Consider the following 15447-nt stretch of genomic DNA (forward strand, 5'->3'; position numbering starts at 1 on the left):
AAGCAAGTGTGAAGGACTTGGCTTGGAACCCTGGCTAAAAACTCAACTTTATATCTGTGCCAGTGGGGAGTCTTACTGGGGATCTGGAGAAAGAGGCAGAAACTGGCCTCAGACTGTTGTCTCTGTGTGCTCTTAAGGGTAATTGCACTTAAGGCAGAGAGCTGTAGTGATATTTAAGTTTTGAGAGTATTTGCATATTTATTTGTTGATACTGTTTGGACCACTTCAACAGTCTGTGTCTTGGTCAAACTAGCATTTGTATTATTATTAATATTACACAGTAAAATTGGACACACATTATTAAGAGCCATATAGTAGATGGCAAGGGGTTCTGGTGGCAGTGGTAACTACCTTATAGTCTGGGCAGAAGGGGGCATAGCTAGTAAAAATGTGCCAGCCTTTCCAGGTGTGTGTGTGTGTGTGTGTGTGTGTGTGTGTGTATGTACAAATCAAATCACAAAGAGTGTGTGTGCCATCTACTTGGGCAGGGACAAAAAGCACTGGTTGGAGAGAGAGAGTGTTGAAGGACTTGGCTTGGAACCTTGGCTAAAGACTCAGCTGTATAGCTGTGCCAGTGTGGAGTCTTATTGGGGATCTGGGAAAGAGGCAGAAACCAGCCCTGGACTGACTGTGGTCTCTGTGTGCTCTTAATGGAAATTGCACTTGATCCAGAGAGCTGCATCTGGAAATATTGGATTGAGGCTTCTTGATTACTGGCCCAGAGGTGGGATATCCATGTCACACATTGGTTAGCAGTGGTGGGTTGTCACACCTTCCACCACTCTTGTATGTGATCTTATGGCTGTCTGTCTTTCTGAATGACTACTATCAAGCCATTTGCCAGAGAGAAGTCTAGAATGGCCTCTCCCTCTTTATTTCTATTGCCCCATCCATCATACCCTGTTCTGTCTGTCCTGATATGTGCATTCAAGTCACTTATTATCAAACCAATTTATGTTGTCCTGCTTTATCTAGTAGGTCCTGCAACTGCTGTCTGAATGCAGTCCTTTTACCACCCTGGCATGGGGTATTGGCTAAGATTATGAATACTGCCCTATCATTACACTGGAGTCTTATTAGTCTGTCACTAATTCTGATGATCTCCCTCACTGCCTTCTGAAACATCTCTCTCAACACAGTTCCAACACCATTTCTAGCTATCCTCCTCCTGAATAGAATACTCTGGATCCCAAGCCCAAGTGGCTTTGCTGCACTGCCCTTCCATCTTGTCTCTTGGATAAGTAGGATGTCCGGCATCCTCTGTACCATCATGCCATCTACTTCCAAGCTCCATCCTGTCAGTGCACCTACAGTGAGTGTAGCAATTCTTAGTTTAATTTTGGCAGGTTGATTGGTTTTATGTCCAGCTTTCTCTCAACAGAGCCATCCTAGGTAACCCAGGCTGAGCAACACCAGCCCATCAGCAGCTTATTGACCCACCATTAGCATGGGGTCCCTGGCATAGGTCAGAGGAGGTCAGGTCTTAACTCAATGGTAATTACCTGTTCCCATTTGGAAATATTAGTCAACATGACAAAATCACCTAGAGCCACATTTTACACCATTGAGTGGCCAACCCTGCCATGGCACACAGTCTATGATTCATTGTTTCCTGTATTGAGGATACTGCGCACCACAGTAGATGCCCAGAGTGGTTGACCTATGCAACTCTTCCCCCTATAGGGCACCATATAGAGTCTGCTAGCCACAGCTCCATTCACTGGAGAGTTTGAGATGGAAAACTCATCAAGTTTTTTAAGGGTGGGAGGCACCCACAGGGAGAACATGCAAACTCCTAACAGTCATTGGTAGGAGGTCAGGGTCAAACCCTGTCCCTTGTGCATGGGTGGTAAAGACCTTAATCGTTATGCCAGCTGACCTCTCAGTATTACAGGACTCTGAAGTCCCCATCATACAAAAGTACATCTTCAGTCAATGCCTTCACATTTTTTTCTGTTTGTTCTAACTAATTCACCTCTGACATTAACTTCACTTGCCACAACATTTAGTATTCCCTCTTGGTCCCTTGTATCAAGCAACTCTAGCCCTCTCACGAACATTGAAACACAGCCCTCATATTTTTTTTCTAATTCAGTACTTTTCAGCTACTAACACATTTGCACACAAATCCTTAATATTTTCACAGTTTTATTTAAGTCTATTTGATATTCCCCACCCTCATTTTTCATTCAACATTCACATAAGTTTCCAATATATTTATTCCCAATCTGCTTACTTTGTCCATTGATCAACATCCCTCTCCCAACCAAACTTCCAATATCTCCACAGTCCCCAGCATACAAAAATACATGTTCATCCAGATTTTCCCCTTAAATACTGTTCACCGGTTTCAGTTCCATTTAATGGCTCCCTTCACTAAATGTCCAAGTAACAGTCTTTAAAAGTCCAATCTGAACATAGAAAATCACTCCACATTTTACCCCCAATGGCACTGTTACCTGTGGTCAGAGAAGAAAACCCCTACTCTATGTTCCTTTTCTCCACGTTCCACTCTCCAGTTCTCCTCAGTCCACTCTCTCACTTTTCTGTCATACATTTGTGTTGGCTTCTCCTTCACCTCCCTGTTTTCATTGCCTTTTCTTCTATGACACTAAAACCTCAATTCAGACAGTACCACATGGAACATGTAATAAGAAGAGAAAGACAACATTTCTTTGGGACAAATATCATCTATGAGGCACCTGGTACAGCTCTATTCTTAAATAACTGCTTGATAACAGTTACCCTGTCAGGTTTACCCCTAGGTGCCAATCACACACATTGATCCAAAGGCTCCTTTAACTTTATTTTCTTGGCATCTGCCAATCAAGCGTTTTTCACAGCCCTCTGTCTAGATTTGTCTTACTCCATTCTCCAGCTTCATCTTCCTCCTTAAGGAACACCTCTGGGTCTGTCCTGGAGTTTCTCATTGCTTCTCTGTTCTTAAGTGGGTTCTATTTATCTCTGTTTGATCACAAGCTGGCATTTCCATTTCTTCCCTCATCTCTGACCTGCAGAGGTAGAGTTCTCAGACTTTCTATGGTTTTCCCCTCCCATTTCTCATTTTCTACCCACTCCCTGTTAACTTTCTTTGTAGGACCTCATCCTGCTTCCATTCCTGAGCCAGTTCCCCTTCTCCTCCCTGTACTGCTTCAGTCGTAGCTCCTGTGGCATTGTCTTCCTGTTTACCTTCTTACATGATTTTATCATTTCCCTTTTGATTTTAAGACAGAGATTTTCCCTTCCAGTATCTCCTACCTTGGTTTGCCTACTAGGATTCAGATGTAAACATGCACTGCTTCTGGTATAACTGACCCTTCTATGTAATTATTAGAGCTGATGGATATGCCATCTTCACAATATCACCCTCCCTTTGCATGTTCTACATTGCTGGAATAAGCTTTTTTTGACATACATAAATCACTGGAAAAAAGCATTTAACACTTTCCGATGTGATCCTGCCAGGGAAAATCCTTTCTGCAATACCCATAGCCACATAACCCAGCTGTTGCACCTATAAATGTGTAATTTAACTATGAAATGCCCCAGTCTGCCGAAGTCATTGTTCTCCCCACTCTATGTGACGTGTTCATTTGGCAAACAAATAAGGTGCTAATGCTATCAGTGCCTTACCCACTTCTTAGTAAAGGCTGTGGTGACCTAGTCCTCCTTCCCTGCCATCGAATCAAGTATTTACTCATTTTTCTTGCTAGTTTCTGCTGTGTAAATCTTCACAATTTGTCACAAAGGCTTCAGTAATCTACTTCCTTTTCTTCTCATTCCATTTGTTGTGCAACTTGTTCTAACTACACCACCAATGCCAACTGCTACTATTACCACTTCATGGGGGCATTGACCTCTCAGCTGATTTTCTCCATCACTTTCCTTAAGACCCTTATGTCTACTGTCTTCTCTTGGGAAAAACACAGTTTGCACTAATCACCACATTGATGGGAACCCACTGAACACTGAAGGTGTTATAAGAGATCTGGGGACATAGGTTGACAGCAACCTCTCCTTTGACCACCACATTGCCACTGTGGTCAGAAAATCCTCCTATGTGGCACACCTCATTACCAAAGGTTTTGCATCCAGGAAGAAAGAGTCATCATTTCTCTCTACTCTTCCCCCATTAGGCCAATCATCAAGTATAATTGCCCTATTTGGCATGTACCTCACTAGACACATGCAACAGCAGGAAAGGCCACAAACATACCTCATGAAGAGGATCCTAGGCCTTAAACACATGTCCTACATGGACAGACTCAAAAAACTGCACCTATTCTCTGTCTCATATTGTCTACTAAGAGGCGATCTCTGCTTAACTTACAAAGCCATGTCTGACCCAGCTCTATTAGAAATGCTACATCTAAAGAAATCATAATCCCTCTGCATCACACACTCCAGAGACCTCAAACTCATTACCACAATCAGCAGAACATGCTGAAGGGACAGGATCATAACCCAGAGACTGCCCATGCTCTGGAATAGACTTCCCATACATATCAAGCAGAGCACTTCACTGGCCCTCTTTAAGAGAAATTTTGATGAGTGGATGGGACATAGAAAGTTCACCCTGGGGATCACTCCAGTGGGTCTACTTGATAGAGGCACTGGGAATTCACATTGAGTGGCATGATGCCAGGGCACTTCTATGGACTAGGCTTGTAAAGGCTCCAGGGCCATTAGCCTAATACGCACATATGAACCTATGAAGGTATTTTAGTGCATCATCAATTTTCACCTCTAAATTTACCACTATAATTTTAAATACACAATTCACACTCACCATCACAGCTTTCTGTCCCTTTACTCCTTTTATACCATTAATCAACATTCTTTGCAGGCCGCAGCAATGTAGCTTCAATTCTTGTCTATCATCTCGATTTGCAGCTCAACCTTGCTCTCCCCGATAAAATTCAAAAGTCACACAAACACTTTAAACGTGTTTTACAAGGGGAATTCACCTACCCACACCTTCAATGTGATGGGCTGCTCCCACACTCCCCTTTTATTTATATACATTAACTCTGCATTGCTGTAACTCAAAGAAAGGGGAGGTATTCAAGATACTGCAATCTTAATTTTAATCTTAGTATATATATGTCACTACTTGCACATTTCCAGCAAAGGGCATAAAGGTTACACAAACAAGCCATTCAGTAAAAACTGTAAGAAAGACTAAGCCAAGCTAGAGTCTTCACTGTGTAATATCTTAAATGTCCTATAGTGGAGGCCCATGAAATATCTGCAAATGACCCCTTAAGGACATACCAGTGTTTCAGATACATGGCTTCTGAATACCCATGACATTTTATTTTTAAGATTTTATAGTTACATTCAGACCAGCAAAGCAACCCTATTAGCTGAAGACATACAATGTGTTGGACTTATTGTGGCATCATCAGGACTGCATAAGTGGATGGTTTAGCGACACTTTAGGAGCACGGGGCTTAAAACCCATTTGATGCCCATAAACATTAAGGCATTTGCAAAATATCCCAAACAACATCCAAGCAAAGGATATAAAGGTTACACAGACAAACCAGTCAATTCTTCTTGTTTTTCTTTCTGCTGCTCCTATTAGGGGTCACCACAGTGGATCATCTGTTTCCATTTTTTCTTGTCCTTTGCATCTTGCTCTGTCACACCAACCACCTGCATGTCCTCTCTCACCACATCACTAAATCTTTCTTAGGCCTTCCTCTTTTACTCTTGCCTGGCAGCTCCATCCTTAGAGTTCTCCCAATATATACCCCGCATCCCTCCTCAGCACATGTCTAAACCAATGCAATCTCACCTCTGTGGCTTTGTCTCCAAACCATCCAACCTGAGTTGACCCTCTAATATACTCATTTCTAATCCTGTCCATCCTCATCACACCCAATGCAAATCTTAACATCTTTAACTCTACCACCTCCAGCTCTGACTCCTGTCTTTATGTCAGTGACACAGTCTCCAACCTATATAACATTGCTGGTCTCACTACCATTTTGTAGACCTTCCCTTTCACTCTAACTGGTACCCATCTGTCACAAATCACTCCTGATACTCTTCTCCACCCACTCCACCCTGCCTGCGCTCTCTTCTTCACCTCTCTTCCACACTCACCATTACTCTGAAGTGTTGATCCCACGTATTTAAACTCATCCACCTTCACCAACTCTATTCCCTACATCCTCACCATTCCTCTGTCCTCCCTCTCATTCACATACATATATTCTGTCTTAGTCCTGCTGACCTTCATTCCTCTCCTCTCTAGAACACATCTCCACCTCTCCAGGGTCTCCTCAACCTGTTCCCTACTCTCACTACAAATAGCAATGTCATCCACAAACATCATAGACTATGGGGACTCTTATCTGATCTCATCTGTCAACCTGTCCATCACCATTGCAAATAAGAAAGGGCTAAGAGCTGGCCCTTGGTGTAATCATACCTCCACCTTGAATGCATCTATCACTCCTACCACAGACCTCACTACTGTCACACTTCCCTCGCACATATCCTGTACCACTCTTACATCTCTGCCACTGCCGACTTCCTCATACAATATCACAACTCCTCTCTAGGCATCCTAATATATGCTTTCTCTAAGTCCACAATGCAACCCCTTCTGACCTTCTCTGTACTTCTCCATCAACACCCTCTGAGTAAACATTGCATCTGTAGTACTCTTTTCTGGCATGAAACCATACTGCTACTCACTAATCATCACGTCTCTTCTTTACCTAGCTTCCACTACCCTTTCCCATAACTTCAAACTGTGGCTGATCAATTTTATCCCTCTGTATTACTACAGCTCTGCACATCACCCTTATTCTTAGAAATTGGTACCAATACACTTCTTTTCCATTCCTCAGACATTTTCTCATGTTCCAAGATTTTGTTAACCTGGTTAAAATCCCCACTGCTATCTCTCCTAAACACCTCCATGCTTCCACAGGTATGTCATCTGGACCAACAGCCTTTCCATTCTTCATTTTCTTCATAGCTATGCTTACTTCCACCTTGCTAATCCATTGCACTTCCTGATTCACTATCCCCACATCATCCAACCTTCTCTCTCTCTCTCTCTCATTCTCTTCATTCATCAACCCCCTCAAAGTACTCTTTCCATCTGCTTAACATACTCTCCACGCATGTGAGTACATTTCTCTCATTATCCTTTATCAGCCTAACCTGCTGCACATCTTTCCTAGCTCTGTCCCTTTGTCTAGCCAGCTAGTACAAGTCCTTTTCTTCCTCCTTAGTGTCCAACCTTTCATACAACTCTTCAAATGCCTTATCCTTAGTCTTCACCACCTCTATCTTCACCATATGCCTCATCTCCTTATACTCCTGTCTACTTTCTTTATCTGTCTGACAATCCCACTTCTTCTTCACCAAACTCTTCCTCTGTATATTCTCCTGTACTTCCTCATCCCACCACAAGGTCTCCTTGTCCTCCTTCCTCTGTCCAGATGTCACACCAAGCACCTCTCTAGCTTTCTCCCTTACCACCTCTGCTGTGGCTGCCCAACTATCTGGTAACTCTTAACTTCCTCCCAGTGCCTGTCCTAACTTTTCCCTGAACTCCACCTTACAGTTATTCTTTTTCATCGTCCACCATTTGATCCCTGGCACTGCCCTCACTCTTCTCCTCTTCTTCTTGATCGCCAATGTCATTCTACAGACCATAATCCTATGCTGCCTAACTACACTTTCCCCCGTCACCGCTTTGTAGTCTCCAATCTCCTTCAGACTGGCCCTCCTGCATAGGATATAATCCACGTGTGTGCATCTTCCTCCACTCTTGTACATCAGCCTGTGCTCCCTCTTCTCAAAATACATATTCACCACAGCCATGTCCATCCTTTTCTGTTCTGCTAGGGCCTAAGCACATTGCTAATTGTCCTGACTGTCTAAAATGCCATGTGAAAATCCTCAAACATAGGGCCAAGGAATTATCCACTCATATTAGAGTCCTCATCTTCAGTTTCCCCAATGGCGTCACAACCCAGTGCTACAGCTGAGTCTTCACAAGCGCCAGTTTCTGCTAGTGTCATTCCAATGAAACAGAAATATAAAAAGACCAAGGAATCTGATATTTACAAGAATGTTTTATCTCTAATCCTTAGGTTGACTGATACCTAGATTAGGAATTTTTGCAGTCCCCTGTTCCTGTGACTACTAGGCCTGAACCCCCTGGTATGACCCCTTGGGAGGCTTCCATGGTTTCCAGCCTACCTACCACTGCTACCACAACACAGACATCAATCAAGTCTGAGCATTCAGCAAGCCTCTGTTTCCCACATTCACATTGTGGGTATTGAGGGAGATAACCTTTCTACCCCAGTTACCAAAACCATAACTGACGTTGTGGTCGAATGAACACAGCCTCAGGTCATCCTTTCTAAATGGACACCTAAACTGAAGCAAACCACTTCCTTTTCACCCCCACCTTCAGCCACTTCTTCTCAGGCCAAAGCCCAAAACCTCCTAAAAATAGTACAGGAATTTATTGCTTTCATGAAATACAGGGAGGACTCCCAAATTTCTGCAACTGAAGGATTCCCATCCAAAACAGGTAGTAAGGTGGCCTTTCTGGAAGATTCAGATTTCTCAGTCTCAAAAGCTGAGGAAGAGTCATGCTTCTCTGGGCACCTATCTCCACAAACTTAGCCAGATTCAGACTCTGATGGCAACCTCTAGTCTGCTGAAGACCTTTCTTTCAGGGATACCCTTCATAGAATGAAGGAGGCTTTCAACTGGGAAAGCAAACAGTTCTCATAGGCTCAGTCCCATTTTACAGAACTGCCAAGTTTGCCTTCACCCAGGCCACTGGCTATCCCTCCTGTACACATACCAGATGATGCCTTTAAAGAATATGGCTTTACATATTGATTCTTTACTTTCTGCTCCTAGGAAACCAGACAAGCTTTTTTGCTTGAATCTCACAAGCACACCTTCACCAAACTCCATAGGTCTGACCTCCTCAGTAATCTCTACTAAATCCACATTTAGTGTACCTAACTGATCAGCTAGACATCCCTTACCTAATGACAGGGAGTGCAGACGATTAGATAGATTTGGGGAAAAACCTTATACCTCTGCCTCCTTTCAATGAAAACATTGACTTGCAATTCCATTTGCTAAAGTACCTTGAATCTCTCCAGGACAAATCTAGCTGAGGTGGATTCTATTGGAGATAAAACATTATCAAAGAAAATTCTGGATTTAGCAAGCAAAGCTTTAACAAGTCTCCAGACCCCCCTCTTAATTGTGACTAAGATGCCTTGGATCCATCATGCAGAGCAACTGCCGCAGGTTCTGTCATCTGCAAATATGACTCGGGACCCAGCCTCTATCGGATCAGGTTAAGGCTGAAGTGCTGGATGCTCCACTAGGCAATGAATTATTTTTTGGACCTCTAGTTCAACAGGTTTTTGAGAAAATGAATGAAAAAGGAAAGCAAATAAAAATGTGATGGAAGTTTATCTGTCTCTGACATCAACATACAGTAGAAATTATCCCCAAACATTGGCCTTTTCCCTTAGACAAGATGAAGATAGTCCTTCCCCATGGCAAGAGGGCCAGACATTCCAGGAGATGGAAACCAGAATAATTACACAGAACAGGGAACTCCAAAGAGCCCACCCAGCACAGAGACCATCTGCGACTATGTTCAACCCCAGCCTCCCATACCCCTCTCCTCCAACACCAGCCTCCCATACCATCCCTCCACTCCATCCCCAGGATCACATACCCTTTCCCTCCAATCCCAACATTTCATACCCTCCTCCTCCTTCCCCTCCACATCTACAGATGGAAGACTTTTCCTCTTCCTAAATGAACAGAAAACCATCACCAGGGAAAAAATGGGTCCTCAATATCATAGAAGGGGGGACTAGATCCACTTTAGTGAAATCCAACCCTTCTTGGGGTGAACGGGAATGCCTCTTACCACCTATTCTCAAGGAACTACTTCAGCAAGGATCCATTCAGCCTGTTCCCCCAGGTCAAGAGGGAAAAGGCTTCTACTTAAGGATCTTTCTAGTTCCAAGAAAGGAGGGCACCTGGAGGCCCATCTTGTCCCTTTCACAACTAAACAGGTTTCTCAATATCCCAAAGTCCAAAATGCTTAACTTGCAAAAATTACTTCCCATGATCTTCCAAAATGTCTTCATGGCCACTCTAGATCTAAAAGACACTTACCTGCAGATCTCCATAGCAGACAATCAAAGAAAATACCTAAGATTTGTAGCAACAAGCTCTCAGTTCCATTTCTGTGCTTTACCATTTGGGCTGTGTACTACTCCCAGGATTTTCACAGAATGCTTAGCTTCTCTGATAGCACATTGCAGAACTCTGATGTTGGTATTTACTCCTACTTAGATGACATCTAATTCAGGGAAAATCCACAGCGGAGACCCTAGATGCCTTGCAGATCACCGTAGACTATTTTCAGAAGGTAGGTCTTTTCTTATATCTTCAAACATCACAAACTCTTCCCCAAACAAGGATCCTCTGTCTGGGGGGCCCTCATAGATTTGGCCCAACAAAGTCTTCCTTTTCCCAGTAGAATATATCTTTCCTGAAAAACTACCTGACCAGCCTGTTTCAAAGATAGCACATCTTAGCAAGGGCATTTCTGATGATTCCAGGTTACACGGCATTCTGCATTCTCATGATCTCAATTGGAAAGTTACACATGAGAAAATTTCAATGGTAAGTTACACATGAGAAAGCTTCAATGGTTCCTAACCAACCTTAGGATACCTTATTGCATTTTCTTCCATGCCTGAAGAAGGAGCTTCAATTGTGAAAGAACACCATACTGCAGAACCCAAGTGCAAATTTCTCTTTACCAGAAGCAGACAAGACCATCACCATGGACAGCTCAGGCATAGCTTGTGGGGCCTACTTAGGTTCACTGAAAGTGCAGAGCATCTGAATACCAAACAGAGAACTGCATATACATCAAAAGGAGCTACTAGCAGCCTACTTGGCCATAAAGGCTTGTCAGCAGAATTTAATCCTAGGGATCATGCAGATCTGGGCAAACAATACCACAGTGATGTGGTACATAAACAAGCAAGTGGACATCCTGTCCTACTCTTTGTGCAGCCTCATGAGAAAGATTTGGATGCTGGATCAAAAACTAGGGATAACTCTTACAGCATCTTATATTCTGGATAACAATAATACCCTGGCAGATTCTCTAAATAGGAGTCTTCTAGACCTCAAACAAATGGATGCTGAGGAGAGAGGTGTTCCTGGACCTAATTCTACAGTGGGGGGGGGGGGGTCGGGTCTCCTCAATATAATTGTTCACCTCTCACCAAAACAGACAATTTCAGAAGTTCTGCTCCAGTACTGAACAGAAAGGGACTTGGAAAATAGATGCTTTCTTTTTCATATGGAAAAACGTGTTCCCCCTATGCATGCCTCCCCTTGTCTATGATCCCCAGGGTATTCATAAAAGTCAGGGCAGATAGACTCATCATGGTCCTAGTGGTCCCCTTCTTGCTGAGGCAACACTGGTTCTTCCTCCTCTTGACCCACTGCAAGGGTAGATTCTGCATCCTATGACAGAAAGCAGATCTTCTCAGCCATGCCAAGGGATCTGTTTTCTATCCTTAACTAGCCACCAGGAGGCAAGGAAACCCAATACCAGAAAATCATAGATGGCAAAATAGAAGAGATTTTCCATCTGGTGACACAGAAAGAAAACCGACCCTTCTCAGGCAGACATCGACTCATTACTGAAGCACCTTTTGGACCTTTTTAGATAGGATCTTTGCTACTCCCTTAAAGTATGTGCATCTTCCATCTCAGCTTGCCTGCACAGTGCTCCACCTATATTCTCGTACCCCCACATGAAACTTTTCCTAAAAGGGGTGATTCACTTGAGACCACCCAGAAGGAACCCTAATCCTTCCTGGGATCTAAATTATATGCTAGAGTGACTCACCTTGCTCCCCTTTGAACCCGATGCCAATACTTTTCTTAAGATGCTCACTTGGAAGACCACCTTCCTTATAGCTGTTACATCAGCAAGGATGGTTTCAGAGCTACAAGCCCTCATGAGTAAAGAGCCTTTCACTGTCTTTCACAGGGATAGGGTAACCCTTAGCCAAACCTATCTTTTATGCTTAAGGTGGTATCAGAACTTGCCATAAACCAGGGTATCCACCTGCTAGTCTTCTTCCCAAATCTGCAAAAAAGAGCAGAGCAACTCCTTCATTCCCTGGATGTGCATAGGCAAATCAGGTACTATCTAGACAGGACAAAAACCCTAACAGAGTAGAGAAATGTCTTGCGGGTTTCACAGAGGTAAACAGGGCAGGTCACCAAACAAACCATTTTCAAATGGATAGCCAATTGCATTAAGGTCTGTTACTCACACCATGGGAAAATTCTACCTGGTCATATTAATGGCCACTCCACCAGGCATGGGGCAACTACCACTGCTTTCCTCAAAGCAGTTCCTACCCAGGCCATCCTAGGTGCAGCCACATAGAACTCAGTGTTAACTAGGCAATGCGTCCAGATCTAGAGCAGGTTTCAATACTGTTCTTGTACAAAACCTTATTTCCTAGGGTCATACAGATGACCTACCACCCACCTGTTGGCTTTGGGAGAACTCCCAAGAATCAATACTGTAACACTGACTACGAAGAGCATAATACAGTTTGTCCCACTTCATAGATGCTCGAATAGATCAACGTTAAAGTTCATACTCCCATCTTCCAACCCCTCTAACTGCTAATCACTCCCCTCCCCTTGCTGGGCACAAGGAATAGAGGAGTTCTCTGCAGATAGTCCTCTTACCTCCATCTTCTCTCTGCTGTGATTTTCCTCCTCACTCTCACTCAGATTCAGACAACTGGGGAGGTTGTGCTGTTCTCAGGCATCAGACTGCGTATATACTGCTTAAAAAGACCCGAAGATGACTTTCATTGGCTAGGGATGCTGTAAAGACTCTGGAAATCAAACCAGCCACAGGCTTTTGCATGGCAGGAAGACCCAGGAATCAGTACTGCAACACTGAACCATGTGCACATCTGCAATTATGGTAAGTATACACACCTGTACTTTCTAAGTATTAATACTGTCAGTACTATGGCCAAAAAAGCTGATGTAGGCAAAATATGGAAAAACACTTAGCACTATTAGCAAAAAAAATAAACAAGCCTAAATAAAATAAAGTTGATTACTCAGTTAATCTCTTACAGAATATGCAGATACAAGAAATGAATTACCCTCTGATAACTTCACATGCACTGAAAACAGTTAAATAACAGTATCCGTCTCATTTCTCTCTAAATATTGTACATAGATATTTACTAAATCTGTTAACAACCTGCTGTTTATAATTGTATGCTTTGACAGGCAAGTACTGAATTGTAGCTTTTCTCTCGGATTATAGCAATGTTATTAAGTGTAATATTAATATGTACGTTGTCATGTTACGTTGGTGCTTTTCTTTTCACTGAAGAAACTGAATCGAGTTAGACAACCCTGTAAACAAAACATAAATAGAAAAAAATAGGCATACATCATTGTGTATTAACTTCAATCATGAAATCATAAAGCATCAGTAATACCATATTAAGAATTTTTGCTTAACATTAATTATCATGCATAACAATTAAAGTATATCATGCAATGTCGCAGGCCTCTGGCGGACAAAGTTCACAGATGGTTACCATCTGGGAGCAGTCACTGAATCCTCCCAAGATGGGAACACCCTTCAGGAAGGTCTGACACAGACAATGCTTAGTGCCAAAGCCATGACTTGAAATTCAATAGCAAGAAGTGCATTATTTATTTATTTATTTTATTTTACATTTGTTTACCGGGTTAGTCCAACTGGATACATATCCATTTTCAGCAGAGACCCGGGGAGAAAAGCTCCACAGTAAAAACAGGACTTTGACTTACATACAGATAAATTCTTGATAAAACAATTAATTAGAGACACAAAATAAACATAGCCATTGCCGGTCAGAGACCCGGGGAGAAAAGCTCCACATTAAAAAATCAAGACTTTGATTTGCATAAAGAAATAAATTCTTGCTAAATTAAATTAATTCTTGATAACATGATAGGAAGAGATGACAATTTAAACAGAGCATAAGTTAAATAGTCCAGTGATATATAGGAAAGTGAAATTGGGCTACACTAGACAATATTGAGGATTAAGATTATAAGCTCAGAGGAGAAGGCTTTATCCCATAAATCGCTCATAGTAATTATGAGGGGATTATAGTAGCTTTTGGGAATTTGGCCACCCCTGGTAACTACGTCCATAGCTGGCTTTAGGCACCATCAAACCCTGCGGCCAGTGGGGGCTCCCCTGTTCCTGGGAGGGGGGGGCCAACTACTGCAAGTTATCTTATCCTGATATTTTGTAACATGCCTGGCAAAACAACAAAAGCTAGTACATGAATCTTGCATTTCTAATAAACCAGGTGGGTAATAAGTCTTATTTATATCTCCTTTAAAATTCAAAGATAGCACTGGTTGTAGTAACAGTTTTATCATGCAACAGCTTTCACAATTCCATTAAATATCTTACCACTGACATAGTGCCCCTGGCTTAGCTAAACCCTGCTGGTGGACATTTTCTCCACTAAAATTAACATATCCAGTTTTAGATACCTGCAATACCCATGTCTGCAAGGCCCCCTTCAATCATTCTTGCCTGTGTGGGGGCCCCATGAAAGCTGCGGCTGATTGGGGAAAAATGAGGAGAAAAAATATATAAATTTCCTGATTAGGCTGTTTAACCTGAAAAGGCTGTGATATGACTCTGTTAGAATAAAGCTGGTAATGACCATAGGTAAAGTAAGCACTAGAGAGATCATCAGTCCAGCATGACTGCTCTCAATGCATACCTTGGAGTTTAAGAATAGCTGATGCTTCTGATCTTCAGGGATGGATTTCTTGTACAGGGAGTTTTTTAAATACTGGCAGAAGAGCAGATACTATAACTCCCAACTTCTTTGCTGAAGAGTTCAGTGCAATACCAATCATACCAGAATAAAGGCTCAAAATGAGGGACATGTTTTAAATAGTACTCCAATTCAATTAAAAAGTTAATAGAATAACACATTTTGCATCGACATGCATTTCTTTTGCTCAATAAGTATAAAACTCTGATGTCTGGATTTATTGACTGTCCATTGTCCTGAATGATTCACAAACAAATCAAACTTTTTTTATGAAGGACAGAACAAAATTCTGAGCAAAATCAGGGAAGGTGTGTGAAATCCGGGACTGTGACAGGTTTGCATTACTCCTCATTGAGGTAAATAAAAGTGACTTACACTTGTCACTGTAGCACTCACTGATCTGGTGTGCCAGTACCAGTGGTACAAAACTAGTACTGCTACGGCTTATACTTGCGTATGTGTGTGTGTGTGTGTGTGTGTGTGTGTGTGTGTGTGTGTGTGTGTG

The sequence above is a fragment of the Protopterus annectens genome, chromosome 1.part1, assembly GCF_019279795.1.
Source record: "Protopterus annectens isolate FY-2018-M chromosome 1.part1, PAN1.0, whole genome shotgun sequence".
In the NCBI taxonomy this organism is placed as follows: domain Eukaryota; kingdom Metazoa; phylum Chordata; order Ceratodontiformes; family Protopteridae; genus Protopterus; species Protopterus annectens.